We start from the raw sequence: 19844 nt of genomic DNA, 5'->3' as shown, positions 1-19844 counted from the left end.
TCATTTTAGCAGAGGTGATGAAGCGGCTGGGCCTACTGACTATAGCACATCCATATCTGTACACCATCAGGTGGGTTCACCAAGGACGAGATCTCTGCGTCAGATAGTAGCGCGACCTTCCCTATATCACCAACCCCTTCACAAATGAGGTACTATGTGATGTTTCTCCTCTTGAAGTTTGTGATTTATTATTAGGATAGCCATGCCTCTGGAAATGGCATGTTATATATGAGTCTAGACCCTTTTTTGTTATTATTTATTTGGATAGTAAGTTATACAGGATACTGGAGGTAGCCCCGCCTACCGCCATCTCTTTTATCTCTGTTAAGAAGTGTAGTAAGGTCATATCCCAAACTGGGAAATTTGTTTTCTTTTTTATTTGTTCTCAAAGTAATAGGAAGATCCTAACCACATCCATGACCCTTGGGAAGGGTTCCTCCATGCAATAGAAGTAGGTGGATACGATCATGGAAGACTACAAGGACATATTCTCCTCACCCACAGGGGTACCCTTGCACTGTCAGGTCAAGAATTTGATCGATATGACTCTGTTATGAAGAATTTGGTATCTACGAATAAATACTAATTCCCTAGATAGTAGCTATATGTAGAACAACAGTTTAAATCACTTTAACCTTTCTCTATAAATAATAGATAAGACAAAGAGAACGAGAGGACCTACTTGTACTTTCGCTTTCCTCTTGTCTCCCTTGTATCAATATTGTCACTCCTTCCCATACCTAACACACTTGAGAAGTACCTGTAAACATCAACAAAAGACAAAGATCTGATCAAAGCAAAATATCTATTTATTAAAAGTAAATGGAGTTAGATACATTCACCAATATAAGCATCACATATCAAGATAAGCATATGGAAAAAATGTGCAAATACTTTATTGAATAGAAGGAAGAATTACAACCATGAAGCCTGATTCGAAGTCACTCCTCCAGCTTTGGTTCCATCCACATCACATCATAAGCATGACAATCTGGCAGCATAACAACACTTACAATAGTCTCAATTCTCAAACTAACATTATCTCCTTACAATCATCAATTTCCAACCCTTGATCACTTAGATGAGTGCTCAATTTATAGGAATATGGAGGAGGTTTCTTCATTAATGAAGGTATTGAATGGCCTTCCATACTTAGAATTAGTTCCATGGAGGAAGGGACGAGAGGATAGGATGTATCTTAACTCATTCCTTGTCTATTTTCAAGCTCATAGGAGATGATAAGTGTCGGAATCATCTAGAAGGCTCCAGAAGATAAGAATATTCCCCAAACCCTATGTGAATTTCGCTCAAACTCACCTAGCGCAGATCAAAGAGGACCTAAGTGCTCTGCAGAGCACCCTGTCATGGACTCAACTGCTCTATAATGCACCCTTGCATGGGCCTAACTGCGCTGGTCCCTCTAGAGGTCATTTCAAGATGTCTTCAAGCCATGAAACTATTTGGGAAGGAGGCATTCAAAGGTTGACTTGTTTAGGGCATGTATCAACTGAAATTATGGTTTAATGAGCCCTAAAACACTGATCTAGATGGTGGGAGTGATGTGCCCAAATGGATCTATAACAGAATCCCGGAGCACCTCTACCCAATGAGCCGATATATCACTACTACATTTAAGAAAATGAAGAAATTAAGCAGAAAATCCAAGAGTTGATACAAAAGGGGCACATCCGACCAAGTTCCTTGCCTTGTGGGAGTTTGATTATACTTGTACAAAAGAAGGATAGAACCTAGAGGCTCTGAATTGATTATCGGGAACTAAAAAAAATCACTGTCAAGAATAGGTATCCAATCCCAAGAATTGATGACCTTCTAGACAAAATCAAGGGGGCCAAGTATTTCAATAAGATCAATATGAAGTTTGGCTATCACCAAGTTCCAATAGAGCCCACAGATGTATGGAAGATCGCTTTGAAATCCAAGGAAGGCCTTTTTTAATGGTTGGTTATTCCCTTCAGGTTGAAAATGCGCCTGCTATTTTTATGAATCTAATGGATGACATTCTGTGACCCTTCGCCAACTCATTCATGGTTGTTTATTTGTATAACATCCTCATCTTCAAAAAGAGTTGGGAAGAACAATTGCAACACATTCAAAAAGTCCTTCAAACCCTTCGGCAACACAAACTGTGTGCCAACTTGGACAAATGCACCTTTAGCATGAGCCAGGTCCAATATTTGGGTTACATCATAGATGGGTGTGGCATGCCTATGGATCCAGCTAAGATCCAAGTCACTCGAGATTTCCCATTGTTGACAACACCAAAAAAACTTCACGACCTTTTGGGCCTTGCAAATTTTTATCGAGGTTCATGTGGGGATTCTCGCATATCACTTAGCCTTTGAGTCAAATTAGTAAGGGCGGGGTGAAAGCAAAGTTGTCTTGGTCTGAGTCCCAACAAAAGGCATTTGTTGAGTTGAAGCATCGTCTCTGCTCTACACTGGTACTCACACTACCAAAACTTTCATCAGCCATTTGAAATCGAGACAGACACCTCATACTATGCTATTGGTGCGGTCCTCACCCAGCATGGGCATCCAATGGCCTATCATAGTGAGGCCCTTTCCGATACAATTCGGAAGTACCCTACCTATGATAAAGAGATGTATTCCATTATGAAGCCTTTTCGGCAATGGAAGCATTACATCCTGGGGAAGGAGGCGATCATCCACACTGATCACAGACCTCTTTAGTTTATATAGACACAAGGGAAGTTGCAAAATGACCGCCATCAAAAGTGGTCTACATATATTCAACAATTCCACTTGAACATTAAATACAAAAATGGAAGCACCAATAATGTTGCACAATGTCTCAGCCGACCCCCAGTTGCAGCACTGACTACTGTTCTCAACTCTTGTGGCCACGAGACCTCTAGATGGCCGCAACTATACAAAAGTTATCCAGATTTCACCTCCACATACCGGATGCTAGTATATGGAAAGCAAGTTCCTGATTTCCACATCCATGATGTATTATTATGCTACCTAGGCCACCTTTGTTTTCCTTCAAGTGAGTGTGCCAAGCTGATTTGGGAGGAGCACAACAGTTGGGTCGTAGGACACTTTATGTGGAGAAAACAATGGTTGTACTACAAAAGTACTTTTATTGGTCCAAACTCAGACTGGGTGTTCGGAAATATATCAGGTCTTGCACTGCTTGTGCCATTGCCAAGCCAACCATCAAGAAGCCAGGCTTGTACACTCCTCTACCTACTCCCAACCAACCATGGGAATCCATATCCATGGACTATATGTCTGGCCTCCCTTCTACCAAGCATGGTAATAACTGTGTATTTGTGGCCATGGAAAATTTTTCTAAGATGGCTCTATTGATGGCCTGCAAGAAGAGTATCACAACATAGGAAACTGCCAAACTCTTCTTTGAACGAGTATGGATGCATTTTAGGATCCCATAGAACATTATATCAGATTGGGATGACAGGTTTCCTGAACACATTCTCGTCAACTTAGTCTATGGAGACTATTGGACACCAATCTCACCAAGTCGAATGACTTCCATTTCGAGACTAAAGGCCGGACAAATGTTTTCAATACAATGATCGTGCACATACTCGGCATGTAAAACTCCAAACATCCATGTACCTGGGATGAGAGTCTTCCCTATGTGTAGCATAGTATTAATAGAACTCTCCATAGCTGGACAGGTCACGGTCCCTTTCAAGTGGGTCTAGGATTTCAACCATTGTGCCTGATTGATGTTGCCTTGCCTCATGCAAATACACAGACATAATCCACACATGTATTGCCCAAGAGTGATAAATCAACTAGACTTATTGAACGCATCCAACACATCCACCATGAGTTCACAACTTCTTGGAGAATTCAAATGCCAAGTACAAACAACGACATGATCCACATCGGGTGCCACACAAGTTTCAGGGGGGGAATAAAGTTTGGTTGCATTTGCAGAAAGAACACCTTACTGGAGCCCATTGGAAGCTCAAACCACTCTGATATGGTCCTTACACCATTACCAAGGTTGTGGGAGAGAATGAATTTGAGCTTAACATTCCCCCATTCCTAGGCCTGCACCCATTGTTAAATGTGGACTACCTTTGACCATACTTCCCACCATTACTGGATACATCAGACATTGAAGAACAACTCACACCAACGGAGTTAAACCCAGATTGCATGGAACAGGACACAAATATCTAGATTATGGACACACAATTCAACAAAAATTGCCAGCAAAAGATCCAACTATAGTGCGTTGTCAAAGCTAGTCAACTCCTGCACCAAGGCAAGTGGCTTACGAGGGACCAAGTTCAGCAAAAGTTTCCCCATCTCATGGAGGCACTCAATGCAGTGGTGACCATTTCTTCCTAAGGGGGGAGGATGGATACAGGTGGATCATTGTCGCCACTTGATTATTCTACTTGAAACCCCACCATTGTCTCTTTCAATTTTTCAGTTTCCTTAATTGTATCACAATTTACTATTTTTCGTAGTTTTTCAGGTCTTGAACTTTCGATGCCATTTTGAGGCCTTAAATGACATTTTTTGGGAAAATCGAGGCCAACACAAATTTTTAACCATTTCAGGTCACTCAAAAGTTGTATTCCTCAAACAGATATTTTTAACGAGGTATTGTGCATGTCAAACGAAGATTGTATACCAAAGTTACGGCCCTGAGAAGTTGATGTACCAATTTACCCAAACTGGGCCCATAGTTTTGGCGCTTCATCTCCTAGGGTTAGGGGTTTTGGATATTAATGGTTTTCCATTATTTCTAAATAATAAAGAGGCCTCTGAGAATCATTGTAACACAGTTTAGAGGCATGTAGTTGCCACAACTCTTCTCAGAGATAAGCTACCATCGCTTGAGATAGTCTTACTCCATTCTGTTTGTAAGCATATTTCAGTATTTTATATTAATGAAATGAAGTGTTATTTATGTTGCACCTCTGTATTTATGGTTATATATGTAATATGTTGCATTCATGTTTAATTCTAGATCAATGGTATCAAAGTGGTTTTCTCTTTCTCTGTTTTCTTTGCATGTCCCCAACGAGGTCGGGATATAAGGAGTTAGGGCTCAAACTAGTCGAAGCTTGGCAAGAGCAGCCTTGCCAATCCTGATGGCCTCCAATTGCGGAAGAGAAGAAAGACAAGGGGGTATGAGATCCTTTCAAAATGTTTCTCAAATAATCCTTTAAGAGAAAGAAGAACGTGATGATGGACAACATTTCCCAGATCCTTCAGCGATTACTCAAGGGCGACACATCTCCTTCCAACAGCTACTCTGGAAGTGCCACACCCTTTAAGGTACAAGTTAACTTTGACAACCCCACATTTGAGGGTCAGATAGATGCATATGTCATAGATAAATTATTAAATCTACTAGAAGGATATTTCTATTCATGGTTTTTCAAGCTGGGAAAATATTACTTTTGCACTTCTGAAAGTCACCCCCCATGTCAAGCACTGTTGGGAAACCTATTGGGAGAAGAAGGATGAAAGTACACCCTCATTATTTTTGTCCGCACCCTCTTGGAATTCATTCTAGGATGCCATTAAGGAGTAGTACTACCTTGTAAGGAGATATGAGGATAAATACATAAAGTGGACCACACTGTGGCAGGGAAGGGACCAAGACGTGTCAAAGTTTACCAATGTTTTTCATACCCTTCTCACGAAGTTTGTTATAAGGGATTATAAGAATTATTTGGTATTCAAGTACTACGGATGCCTACACAGGTACATCTAGTATGAGATGGAGTTCCTGGAAATCTCCTCTCTCACCATGGCGTACCGATATGCTTTCAAGATTGAGCAGAAGTTTAAATAGAAAAGCAATACTTTGGATCTTTGAATCCGAAGAAAGGGAGAGGTGCCCCCAAACCACAGAGCAAAGGGAAAATCAAAGGTGGGGTGACCCAGGAAATCCTATCAAAGCCGCAAGCAAAGAAAAACACAACAAGGACAAAGAAGGACATGGGAAAGTGGTGCGAGTTCCATAAGAGCTCCACTCACAACACAAGTGAGTTTCAGGCCAAGCATTCACTGGTGACCGAGCTGAAGGCTTTCGATTTAGACGCATGTTACAACTCTGGTTCAAAACTCGACAAGGGGAATGAAAAAGGGAAACAAATCATTGACGTGGAGCCTAGTGCCACTGTGGCGACCACCAAGATCTAGAAGATTGAGCCTGAAGATCAAGAGGAGGGGGAACACCTATTCCACTCACAGATGTGGGTGGAGGGTTCTCTGCTGCAGTTCATTATCGACAGTAGAAGGCAAAAGAACCACATTTCTATAGAGGTTGTGAAGCAGTTGGGCCTACTGATGATCCGGATTTAAACAGGAATGCAACAAATTACAGAGATAACCATATACACAAAGATGCAGCAGAAATAATACTTCATTTCATTAATGGAAAATACTGAAATATGCTTACAACCAGAAATGGAAATAAACCAGCTAGGGCGATGGTAGCTTATCTCTGAGAAGAGATGTGATGGCTACATGCCTCTGAACTGTGTTACAATGAGGCTCGAAGGCCTATTTATTATTGAGAAACAATGGAAAAACCCTTAACATTCCAAAACCTAACCCTAGGAGATGAAACGCCAAACTGTGGGCCCCGTTTTGGGTAAATTGGTACATCAACTTCCCGGGGTCGTAACTTTGGCATATGATCTCCGTTTGACGCGTACAATAGCTCATTAGAAAGATCTATCCGAGCACTATCATTGTTGGAACGGGAAACATCGATCCATTCGATGGACCCATGTTGCCCCCGGATTCCCCAAAAAACGTCGTTTAGGGCCTCAAAACGGCTTCGGAAGTTCAGGACCCGAAAAAACTGCTAAAAATAGTAAGTTGTGCTACAATTAAGGAAACTGAAATGCTAAGAAAGACAATGGTGGGGGTCCAGGTGGACTTGGCAGGTGGCCACCAATATCCACCTGGATCATTCCTCCCCCCTTAGGAAGCAATGGTCCCCATTGCGTTGAGCTCCTCCATGAGATGAGGAAACTTCTGCTGAACTTGTTCCCTGGTGAGCCACTTGCCCTGCTGAAGGAGTTGGCCTGCTTTGACAACTCGATACAGTTGGATATTCTGTTGGCGAGTGTTCTTGATCTGTGTGTCCATGATTCGATCAGTTGCAGCTTGTTCCATGCAATCTGGATTTAATTCTGTGGGTTTGAGCTGTTCTGCAATGTCGGATGTGTCTAGCAATGGTGGAAAGTATGGCCGAAGGCGGTCCACATTGAACACTGGGTGCAGGCCAAGGAATGGGGGAATGTTGAGCTCAAATGCATTGTCTCCCATAGCCTTAGTAATGGTGTAAGGACCATATCGGAGTGGTCTCAATTTTCGATAGGCTCCAGTAAGGCGTTCCTTTTGCAAATGCAACCAGACTTTGTCGCCCACCTGAAACTTGTGTGGCACCCGATGTTGATCATGTCGCTGCTTGTACTTGGCATTTGATTTCTCAAGAATGTCATGGACCTGCTGGCAAATATGTTGGATGCGCTCAATGAAGCTGGTGGCCTTATCTGTTTCGGACTGGACATGAGCTGAATTCATGTGAGTAACTGCAAGTGGCATGGCCACATCAATGGGGCATAGTGGCTGGAATCCCAAACCCACCTGAAAAGGGCTATGGCCAGTGGAGCTGTGAAGAGCTCGGTTGTAGTTGTGCTGAACATAGGGGAGGCTCTCGTCCCATGTGCGTGGATGCTTTGAGTTATACATGCGCAGAATGTGCACAATCATCCTATTGACAACCTCTGTCTGGCCATCAGTTTGAGGATGGAAGGCTGTGGACTTCTTGAGTTTGGTGTCCAGCATTGACCAGAGACTGGACCAAAATGTGCTGAGAAACCGACTGTCCCGATCTGAGATGATAGACTGTGGGATCCCAAAGTGCACCCACACTCGTTCAAAGAAGAGTTTAGCAGTGGCTTCTGCTGTGATATTCTTCTTGCAGGCCACCATAATGGCCATCTTCGAGAACCTGTCGACGACCACAAAAACACAGTCATTTCCATGCTTAGTGGAAGGAAGGCCTGACATGTAATCCATGGAGATGGATTCCCAAGGTCGACTAGGGGTAGGCAACGGGGTATAGAGGCCTTGCTTCTTAATGGTCGGTTTGGCAATGGCACAGGCAGTACATGATCGGATGTACTTCCCAACATCCTGTCGAAGATTTGGCCAATAGAAATAATTTTGCAGTACTGCCACTGTTTTCTCGACCCCGAAATGCCCAGCAGCCCGACTGTAGTGTGCTTCCCAAATCATCTTGGCACGCTCGCTTGAAGGAACACAAAGGTGACCGAGGTGGCATAATAGGGCATCCTGGAGGTGAAAATCTGCAACATGCCGACCCTCCAAGAGTGTCTGGTATGTGTGGCCGAATTCTGGGTCGCTTTTGTAGAGAAGTGGCCAATCAGAAGTCTCGTGCCCACAAGAGTTGAGCACGGTGGTTAGCGCCATGATCGGTGGTCGACTGAGGCAATCTGCAACATTATTGGTGCTGCCCTTTTTATACTTGATATTCAAGTGAAACTGTTGCAGGTATGTAGACCACTTCTGATGGCGATCATTCTGCAATTTCCCTTGGGTCTGTATGAACTGCAGGGGTCGGTGGTCTGTGTGGATGACCGTTTCCTTCCCCAAAATGTAATGCTTCCATTGTCGGCAGGCCTGTACAATGGAATACATCTCTTTATCATAAGTGGGGTACTTCCGGACTGTGTCTGAAAGTGTTTCACTGTGATATGCCACTGGATGTCCATGTTGAGTAAGGACTGCCCCAATAGCATAGTCAGAGGCATCTGTCTCGACCTCAAATGGTTGTTGTAAATCTGGTAACGCGAGCACTGGTGCCGTGCAGAGGCGATCCTTCAACTCCCTGAATGCCTTCTGTTGAGATTCAGACCAAAAGAATTTTGCTTTCGCCCCTCCCTTGGTGACTTGACTCAAGGGCCAAGAAATATGAGAAAACCCCAACACAAACCTGCGGTAGAAGTTGGCAAGACCTAGAAAGCTGCGGAGCTCTGTTAGAGTGGTTGGAGAGGGCCAATCCCGAATGACTTGGACCTTGGCTGGATCGACATGCACCCCATGTTCATCAATGATGTATCCCAGATACTGAACCTCGGTCATGCCAAAAGTGCATTTCTCCAAATTGGCACATAGCTTGTGTTGCCGCAGTGTTTGGAGAACCTGTCGGATGTGGTGGAGGTGCTCTTCCCAACTCTGGCTGAAGATCAGAATGTCATCCAAGTATACTACTACAAAGGAGTTGGTGAATGGCCGCAAGATGTCATCCATTAGCCTCATAAAGGTTGCAGGAGCATTCGTCAATCCGAAAGGCATGACCAACCATTCGAAGAGGCCCTCCTTGGATTTGAAGGCAGTCTTCCACACATCTGAGGGTTCGATTGGTACCTGGTGATATCCTGACTTCAGATCGATCTTGCTGAAATATTTCGCCCCCTTTAGTTGGTCTAGGAGGTCATCAATCCGCGGGATCGGGTACCTATTACGGACAGTGATCTTGTTCAACGCCCGATAGTCAATACAGAGTCTCCACGTCCCATCCTTCTTCTGTACCAACACGATCGGGCTCCCACAGGGCGATGAACTCGGACGGATGTGACCTTTCTGTAGGAGCTCCTGAATCTGCCTCTTGATTTCATTGTTCTCCAGAACGGAGCGCCGATAAATTGGTCCATTGGGTAGCGGCGCACCTGGGGTCAGATCGATGGAGTGCTTGACTTGACAGTGCAGAGGAACCCCTGCCGGGGAGGTGAAGATGTCTTCGTACTCCTCCACAATCTTGTCCATCTGTAGCTGTCGTGCAGAGGGACCCCGTTTGGAGGCCGCGGCCACTGTCTTCTTCTTCCCTTGAGGGCGTATCATCAGGAAAACAAATTTCCTGGTTTTGGAAATGATCTTACTGCATTGTTTTGCAGTAATCAAAGAGATGGCGGCAGGTGGTGCTACCTCTGGTATCCTGAACAACTTATTTCCCAATGTAATAATAACAGCACGGGGCCTTGATTCATACACAGCATGTCGCTTCCACAAGTATGGTTGTCCTAGTAATACATCACAAACTTCAAGGGGGGCAATGTCACACAATACCTCATCCGTGAAGGGCTTGATGTTGTATGGAAGGCGACACTGCTGGCTCACGCGAAGATCTCGCCCTTGGTGAAGCCACCCAATGGTGTATGGTTGTGGATGTGCTGTGGTCGGTAAGCCCAACCGCTTCACGACCTCTGCCGAAATGAGGTTCTTTTGACTCCCGCTATCAACAATGAACTGTATCGGGGAGCCCTTTACCCACATCTGGGAGTGGAAGAGACGCTCCTCCTCCTCTGGATCTTCGGGTTCATTTTTCTGGATCTTTGTGGTAGCAACAGTGGCATTGGGATCCGCATCAATGATCTGCTTCCCTTTTTCATACCCCTTATCGGGTTCTGACTCAGAGTCGGAACATGCATCTGATTCTGAAACCTTTAGCTCAGCCACCAGTGACTGCTTGGCCCGACACTCGTGTTGTGAGTGGAGCTCTTATGGAACTCGCACCATTTTCCAGTGTCCTTTCTCGGCTTCGCGGCATTGTTCTTTGCTTGCAGCTTCGGCTGGTTGTCTTGGGCTGTCGCGCCTTGGCTTTGTCCTTTGTTCTGTGGTTTAGGGGCACCTTTCCCCTGCTTTGGATTCGCAGATCCAAAGTCTCGCTTCTTTTGTTTAAACTTCTGCTCGACCTTGACGGCATATCGGTATGCTGCGCCGAGGGAGGGGATGTTTAGGAATTGTATTTCTTCCTGGATGTACTTGTGCAGGCAGCCACGGTATTTGAGTATCAAATGTTGCTCCGAATCCTTGATACCCAACTTTGTGCGAAGGGTATGGAAAAGATTGGTGAACTCCGGCACGTCTTGGTCCCTTCCCTGCCGCAGCGTGGTCCACTTTATGTATTCATCCTCATAGCTTCCGACAGGGTAGTACTGCTCCTTGATGGCATCCCGGAACGAATCCCAGGTGGGTGCGGCTGAAAATAGTGAGCCAGTACTTTCATCCTTCTGCTCGCAGTAGGTTTCCCACCAGTCCTTGACGTGGGGGGCTGCTTTGAGAAGAGCAAAAACAATCTTTTCCCGACTCGAAAATTCATGAACAGAAAAATAACCCTCTAGCAGATTTAACCATTTATCTACGGCATCAGCGTCTATCTGACCCTCGAATATGGGGATTTCAAAATTAACTTGTACCTTAAATGGTGTGGCGTTTCCAGAGGAGCCGCTGGAAGCCGATGCGCCGCTTCTAGGTAGCCGATGAAGGATCTGGGCAAAGCTGTCCATCATCACGTTCCGTTGTCGCTCGAGCGCTTCTTCGAGCAAGATTTTGATGGGATCTCCTGCACCCTCGTCTTTCTTCTCGTCCGCCATGGGAGGCCATCGGGATTTGCGAGGCTGGTCTTGCAAAGGTTCAACCAGTTCAAGCCCTAACTCCTTATATCCCGACCTTGTTGGGGACATGCAAAGAAAAACAGAGAAAAAGCAAACCGCTCTGATACCACTGATCCAGATTTAAACAGGAACGCAACAAATTACAGAGATAACCATATACACAAAGATGCAGCGGAAATAATACTTCATTTCATTAATGGAAAATACTGAAATATGCTTACAACCAGAAATGGAAATAAACCAGCTAGGGCGATGGTAGCTTATCTCTGAGAAGAGATGTGATGGCTACATGCCTCTGAACTGTGTTACAATGAGGCTCGAAGGCCTATTTATTGTTGAGAAACAATGGAAAAACCCTTAACATTCCAAAACCTAACCCTAGGAGATGAAACGCCAAACTGTGGGCCCCGTTTGGGGTAAATTGGTACATCAACTTCCCGGGGTCGTAACTTTGGCATATGATCTCCGTTTGACGCGTACAATAGCTCATTAGAAAGATCTATCCGAGCACTATCATTGTTGGAACGGGCAACATCGGTCCATTCCATGGACCCATGTTTCCCCCGGATTCCCCAAAAAACGTCGTTTAGGGCCTCAAAACGGCTCCGGAAGTTCAGGACCCGAAAAACTGCTAAAAATAGTAAGTTGTGCTACAATTAAGGAAACTGAAATGCTGAGAAAGACAATGGTGGGGGTCCAGGTGGACTTGGCAGGTGGCCACCAATATCCACCTGGATCATTCCTCCCCCCTTAGGAAGCAGTGGTCTCCATTGCGTTGAGCTCCTCCATGAGATGAGGAAACTTCTGCTGAACTTGTTCCCTGGTTAGCCACTTGCCCTGCTGAAGGAGTTGGCCTGCTTTGACAACTCGATACAGTTGGATATTCTGTTGGCGAGTGTTCTTGATCTGTGTGTCCATGATTCGATCAGTTGCAGCTTGTTCCATGCAATCTGGATTTAATTCTGTGGGTTTGAGCTGTTCTGCAATGTCGGATGTGTCTAGCAATGGTGGAAAGTATGGCCGAAGGCGGTCCACATTGAACACTGGGTGCAGGCCAAGGAATGGGGGAATGCTGAGCTCAAATGCATTGTCTCCCATAGCCTTAGTAATGGTGTAAGGACCATATCGGAGTGGTCTCAATTTCCGATAGGCTCCAGTAAGGCGTTCCTTTTGCAAATGCAACCAGACTTTGTCGCCCACCTGAAACTTGTGTGGCACCTGATGTTGATCATGTCGCTGCTTGTACTTGGCATTTGATTTCTCAAGAATTTCATGGACCTACTGGCGAATATGTTGGATGCGCTCAATGAAGCTGGTGGCCTTATCTGTTTCGGATTGGACATGAGCTGAATTCATGTGAGTAGCTGCAAGTGGCATGGCCACATCAATGGGGCATAGTGGCTGGAATCCCAAACCCACCTGAAAAGGGCTATGGCCAGTGGAGCTGTGAAGAGCTCGGTTGTAGCTGTGCTGAACATAGGGGAGGCTCTCGTCCCATGTGCGTGGATGCTTTGAGTTATACATGCGCAGAATGTGCACAATCATCCTATTGACAACCTCTGTCTGGCCATCAGTTTTAGGATGGAAGGCTGTGGACTTCGTGAGTTTGGTGTCCAGCATTGACCAGAGACTGGACCAAAATGTGCTGAGAAACCGACTGTCCCGATCTGAGATGATAGACTGTGGGATCCCAAAGTGCACCCACACTCGTTCAAAGAAGAGTTTAGCAGTGGCTTCTGCTGTGATATTCTTCTTGCAGGCCACCATAATGGCCATCTTCGAGAACCTGTCGACGACCACAAAAACACAGTCATTTCCATGCTTAGTGGAAGGAAGGCTTGACATGTAATCCATGGAGATGGATTCCCAAGGTCGACTAGGGGTAGGCAATGGGGTATAGAGGCCTTGCTTCTTAATGGTCGGTTTGGCAATGGCACAGGCAGTACATGATCGGATGTACTTCCCAACATCCTGTCGAAGATTCGGCCAATAGAAATAATTTTGCAGTACTGCCACTGTTTTCTCGACCCCGAAATGCCCAGCAACCTGACTGTAGTGTGCTTCCCAAATCATCTTGGCACGCTCGCTTGAAGGAACACAAAGGTGACCGAGGTGGCATAATAGGGCATCCTGGAGGTGAAAATCTGCAACATGCCGACCCTCCAAGAGTGTCTGGTATGTGTGGCCGAATTCTGGGTCGCTTTTGTAGAGAAGTGGCCAATCAGAAGTCTCGTGCCCACAAGAGTTGAGCACGGTGGTCAGCACCATGATCGGTGGTCGACTGAGGCAATCTACAACATTATTGGTGCTGCCCTTTTTATATTTGATATTCAAGTGAAACTGTTGCAGGTATGTAGACCACTTCTGATGGCGATCATTCTGCAATTTCCCTTGGGTCTGTATGAACTGCAGGGTCGGTGGTCTGTGTGGATGACCGTTTCCTTCCCCAAAATGTAATGCTTCCATTGTCGGCAGGCCTGTACAATGGAATACATCTCTTTATCATAAGTGGTGTACTTCCGGACTGTGTCTGAAAGTGTTTCACTGTGATATGCCACTGGATGTCCATGTTGAGTAAGGACTGCCCTAATAGCATAGTCAGAGGCATCTGTCTCGACCTCAAATGGTTGTTGTAAATCTGGTAACGCGAGCACTGGTGCCGTACAGAGGAGATCCTTCAACTCCCTGAATGCCTTCTGTTGAGATTCAGACCAAAAGAATTTTGCTTTCGCCCCTCCCTTGGTGACTTGACTCAAGGGCCAAGAAATATGAGAAAACCCCAGCACAAACCTGCGGTAGAAGTTGGCAAGACCTAGAAAGCTGCGGAGCTCTGTTAGAGTGGTTGGAGAGGGCCAATCCCGAATGACTTGGACCTTGGCTGGATCGACATGCACCCCCTGTTCATCAATGATGTATCCCAGATACTGAACCTCGGTCATGCCAAAAGTGCATTTCTCCAAATTGGCACATAGCTTGTGTTGCCGCAGTGTTTGGAGAACCTGTCGGATGTGGTGGAGGTGCTCTTCCCAACTCTGGCTGAAGATCAGAATGTCATCCAAGTATACTACTACAAAGGAGTTGGTGAATGGCCGCAAGATGTCATCCATTAGCCTCATAAAGGTTGCAGGAGCATTCGTCAATCCGAAAGGCATGACCAACCATTCGAAGAGGCCCTCCTTGGATTTGAAGGCAGTCTTCCACACATCTGAGGGTTTGATTGGTACCTGGTGATATCCTGACTTCAGATCGATCTTGCTGAAATATTTCACCCCCTTTAGTTGGTCTAGGAGGTCATCAATCCGCGGGATCGGGTACCTATTACGAACAGTGATCTTGTTCAGCGCCCGATAGTCAATACAGAGTCTCCACGTCCCATCCTTCTTCTGTACCAACACGATCGGGCTCCCACAGGGCGATGAACTCGGACGGATGTGACCTTTCTGCAGGAGCTCCTAAATCTGCCTCTTGATTTCATTGTTCTCCAGAACGGAGCGCCGATAAATTGGTCCATTGGGTAGCGGCGCACCTGGGGTCAGATCGATGGAGTGCTTGACTTGACAGTGCAGAGGAACCCCTGCCGGGGAGGTGAAGATGTCTTCGTACTCCTCCACAATCTTGTCCATCTGTATTTGTCGTGCAGAGGGACCCGTTTGGAGGCCACGGCCACTGTCTTCTTCTTCCCTTGAGGGCGTATCATCAGGAAAACAAATTTCCTGGTTTTGGAAATGATCTTACTGCATTGTTTTGCAGTAATCAAAGAGATGGCGGCAGGTGGTGCTACCTCTGGTATCCTGAACAACTTATTTCCCAATGTAATAATAACAGCACGGGGCCTTGATTCATACACAGCATGTCACTTCCACAAGTATGGTTGTCCTAGTAATACATCACAAAATTCAAGGAGAGCAATGTCACACAATATTTCATCCGTGAAGGGCTTGATGTTGTATGGAAGGCGACACTGCTGGCTCACGCGAAGATCTCGCCCTTGGTGAAGCCACCCAATGGTGTATGGTTGTGGATGTGCTATGGTCTGTAAGCCCAACCGCTTCACGACCTCTGCCGAAATGAGGTTCTTTTGACTCCCGCTATCAACAATGAACTGTATCGGGGAGCCCTTTACCCACATCTGGGAGTGGAAGAGACGCTCCTCCTCCTCTGGATCTTCGGGTTCATTTTTCGGGATCTTTGCGGTAGCAACAGTGGCGCTGGGATCCGCATCAATGATCTGCTTCCCTTTTTCATACCCCTTATCGGGTTCTGACTCAGAGTCGGAACATGCATCTGATTCTGAAACCTTAAGCTCAGCCACCAGTGACTGGTTGGCCCGACACTCACTTGTGTTGTGAGTGGAGCTCTTATGGAACTCGCACCATTTTCCAGTGTCCTTTCTCGGCTTCGCGGCATTGTTCTTTGCTTGCAGCTTCGGCTGGTTGTCTTGGGCTGTCCTGCCTTGGCTCTGTCCTTTGTTCTGTGGTTTAGGGGCACCTTTCCCCTGCTTTGGATTCACAGATCCAAAGTCTCGCTTCTTTTGTTTAAACTTCTGCTCGACGTTGACGGCATATCGTATGCTGCGCCGAGCGAGGGGATGTTTAGGAATTGTATTTCTTCCTAGATGTACTTGTGCAGGCAGCCACGGTATTTGAGTATCAAATGTTGCTCCGAATCCTTGATACCCAACTTTGTGCGAAGGGTATGGAAAATATTGGTGAACTCCGGCACGTCTTGGTCCCTTCCTTGCCGCATCGTGGTCCACTTTATGTATTCATCCTCATAGCTTCCGACAGGGTAGTACTGCTCCTTGATGGCATCCCGGAACGAATCCCAGGTGGGTGCGGCTGAAAATAGTGAGCCAGTACTTTCATCCTTCTGCTCGCAGTAAGTTTCCCACCAGTCCTTGACGTGGGGGGCTGCTTTGAGAAGAGCAAAAACAATCTTTTCCCGACTCGAAAATTCATGAACAGAAAAATAACCCTCTAGCAGAATTAACCATTTATCTATGGCATCGGCGTCTATCTGACCCTCGAATATGGGGATTTCAAAATTAACTTGTACCTTAAATGGTGTGGCGTTTCCAGAGGAGCTGCTGGAAGCCGATGCGCCGCTTCTGGGTAGCCGCTGAAGGATCTGGGCAAAGCTGTCCATCATCGCGTTCTGTTGTCGCTCGAGCGCTTCTTCGAGCAAGATTTTGATGGGATCTCCTGCCCCCTCGTCTTTCTTCTCGTCCGCCATGGGAGGCCGTCGGGATTTGCGAGGCTGGTCTTGCAAAGGTTCAACCAGTTCAAGCCCTAACTCCTTATATCCCGACCTTGTTGGGGACATGCAAAGAAAAACAGAGAAAAAGCAAACCGCTCTGATACCACTGATCCGGATTTAAACAAGAACACAACAAATTATAGAGATAACCATATACACAAAGATGCAGCGGAAATAATACTTCGTTTCATTAATGGAAAATACTGAAATATGCTTACAACCAGAAATGGAAATAAACCAGCTAGGGCGATGGTAGCTTATCTCTGAGAAGAGATGTGATGGCTACATGCCTCTGAACTGTGTTACAATGAGGCTCGAAGGCCTATTTATTGTTGAGAAACAATGGAAAAACCGTTAACATTCCAAAACCTAACCCTAGGAGATGAAACGCCAAACTGTGGGCCCCGTTTGGGGTAAATTGGTACATCAACTTCCCGGGGTCGTAACTTTGGCATATGATCTTCGTTTGACGCGTACAATAGCTCATTAGAAAGATCTATCTGAGCACTATCATTGTTGGAAATGTTGCCCCCGGATTCCCCAAAAAACGTATTTTAGGGCCTCAAAACGGCTCCGGAAGTTCAGGACCCGAAAAACTGCTAAAAATAGTAAGTTGTGCTACAATTAAGGAAACTGAAATGCTGAGAAAGACAACGGTGGGGGTCCAAGTGGACGTGGCAGGTGGCCACCAATATCCACCTGGATCAACTGACTACAACACATCTGCAGTTGTACACCATTTGGTAGCTTAATCAAGGATAGGATGTTTGTGTCAGCCAGCAGTGCCACCTTCCCTACAACATCAAGCCCTTCACGGATGAGTTACTATGTGATGTTGCTCCTCTTGATGTTTGTGATGTATTATTAGGAGAACCATACTTGTGGAAGCGACATGTTGTATATGAGTCTAGACCCCATTTTGTTATTAGGGTAGTAAGTTATTAGGGTCACCCTACCTACTGCCATCTATTTGATCTCTGCTAAGAAATAGAGTAAGATCATCTCTAATACTGGATTTTTTAGCTATACGACATCCTCATCTTCAAAATAGTTTGGAAGAACACTTGCAATACATTCGACAGGTCCTTCAAACCCTTCAACAACACAAATTGTGTGCCAACTTGGAGAAATGCACCTTTGGCATGAGCCAGGTCCAATATTTGGGTTTCATCATAGATAAGCGTGGCATGCATGTGGATTCAAATAAGATCCAAGTCATTCAGGATTGGCCAACCCTGACCACTCTAACAAATCTTTGCATATTTTTGGGCCTTGCAAATTTTTATCGGAGGTTCGTGTTGGGATTCTCCTATATCACCAAGTCTTTGAGTCAGATTACTAAGGGCGGGGAAAAAGCAAAGTTTTCTTCGTCCAAGTCCCAACAGAAGCCATTTGTTGAGTTGAAGCACCCACTCTGCTCTGCACCACTGCTCACAATGTGAAACTTGCAATGGCCATTTGAAATCAAGACAAACACCTCAGACTATCCTATTGGTGCAGTTGTCACCCAGCATGGCCATATATTGGTCTATCATAGTGAGACACTTTCCAATATAGTTTAGAAGTACCCCACCTATGATAAATAAATGTATTCCATAATGCAATCTTGCGGACAATGGAATCATTACATTCTGGGGAAGGAGACAGTCATCCACATAGATCGCTTAACTTTTTAGTTTATACAGACACAAGGGAAGTTGTAGAACAATCACCATCATAAGTGGTCTACATATCTGCAACAACTACACTTGAACATTAAATACAAAAATAGCAGCACCAATAATGTTGCACACTTCCTCAGCCGACCCCGAATTAAAGCACTGACTACTATTCTCAAATCTTGTGACCACTAGAGCTATGGATGGCTGCAACTATACAAAAATGATATAAAGTCCACCTCCAAATACTAGATGCTAGTATATGGAAAGAAAATTATTGATTTCCACCTCCAGAACATATTATTATGCTACGTAGGCCACATGTTCTTTCAAGCGAGCATGCCAAGCTGATTTGGGAGGTGCACTACAGTCGGATCACATGATGCTTTGTTGTGGAGAAACCAGTTGTCGTACTACAATAGTACTTTTACTGGCCCAAACTCCGACTGGATGTTGGGAAATATATTAGGTCATGCACTGCCTATGCCATCGCCAAGCCAACCATCAAGACAAATGGCCTATACACTCCTCTGCCTACTCCGAGGGAGCTGTGGGAATTGATCTCCATTGACTATATGTCTAGCCTCCCTTTTTCCAAGCATGATAATGACTATGTATTTGTGGTCGTGGAAAGATTTTCTAAGATGGATATATTGGCGACCTGCAAGAAGAGTATCACAACAAAGGAAATTACCAAACTCTTCTTTGAAAGAGTATTCGTACATTTTGGGATCCCGCAGACCATTATATTAGATTGGGATAGAAGGTTCCTAAGCACATTCTAGTCAAGCCTATGGACACTATTGGACACCAAGCTCACCAAGTCGACTACCTTCCATTCCAAGATTGATGGCCAAACGAAGGTCATCAATAGGATGATTGTGCACATACTCCACATGTACAACTCCAAGCATCCACAAACATGGGATGAGAGTCTTCCCTATGTGCAACACAATTATAATAGATCTCTCCATAGCTTGATTGCTCGCAGTACCTTTCAAGTGGGTCTAGAATTTTAACCATTGTGTCTGATTGATGTTTCCATGCCTCATGAAACTACATAGTCAGAATAAACACATGTATTTTTCGAGACTGATAAAGTGACCAGATTTCTTGAACACATCCAACACATCATCTTGTAGGTTCACAACATCTTGGAGAATTCAAAGGCCAAGTACAATCAGAGACATGATCAACATCGGATACCACACAAGTTTCAGGTGGGCAACAAAGTTTGGTTTCATTTGCAAAACGAATGCCCTATCAAAGCCCATCAGAAGCTCAGACCACTCTGATATGGTCCTTACACCATTACCAAGGTTATGGGAGACAATTATTTTGAGCTCATCATTCCCCCATTCCTTAGCCTACACCCAGTGTTCAATGTTGACCACCTTTGACCATACTTCCCACCATTACTAGACACATCAGACATTGCAGAATTGCTCACACTAATA

The sequence above is a fragment of the Pinus tabuliformis genome, chromosome 3_2 (assembly GCF_031772625.1).
Source record: "Pinus tabuliformis cultivar Carrire ecotype Pingquan chromosome 3_2, CPIR1, whole genome shotgun sequence".
In the NCBI taxonomy this organism is placed as follows: domain Eukaryota; kingdom Viridiplantae; phylum Streptophyta; class Pinopsida; order Pinales; family Pinaceae; genus Pinus; species Pinus tabuliformis.
The sequence above is the reverse complement of the archived record's forward strand: the minus strand, read 5'-3'. Positions refer to the sequence as shown.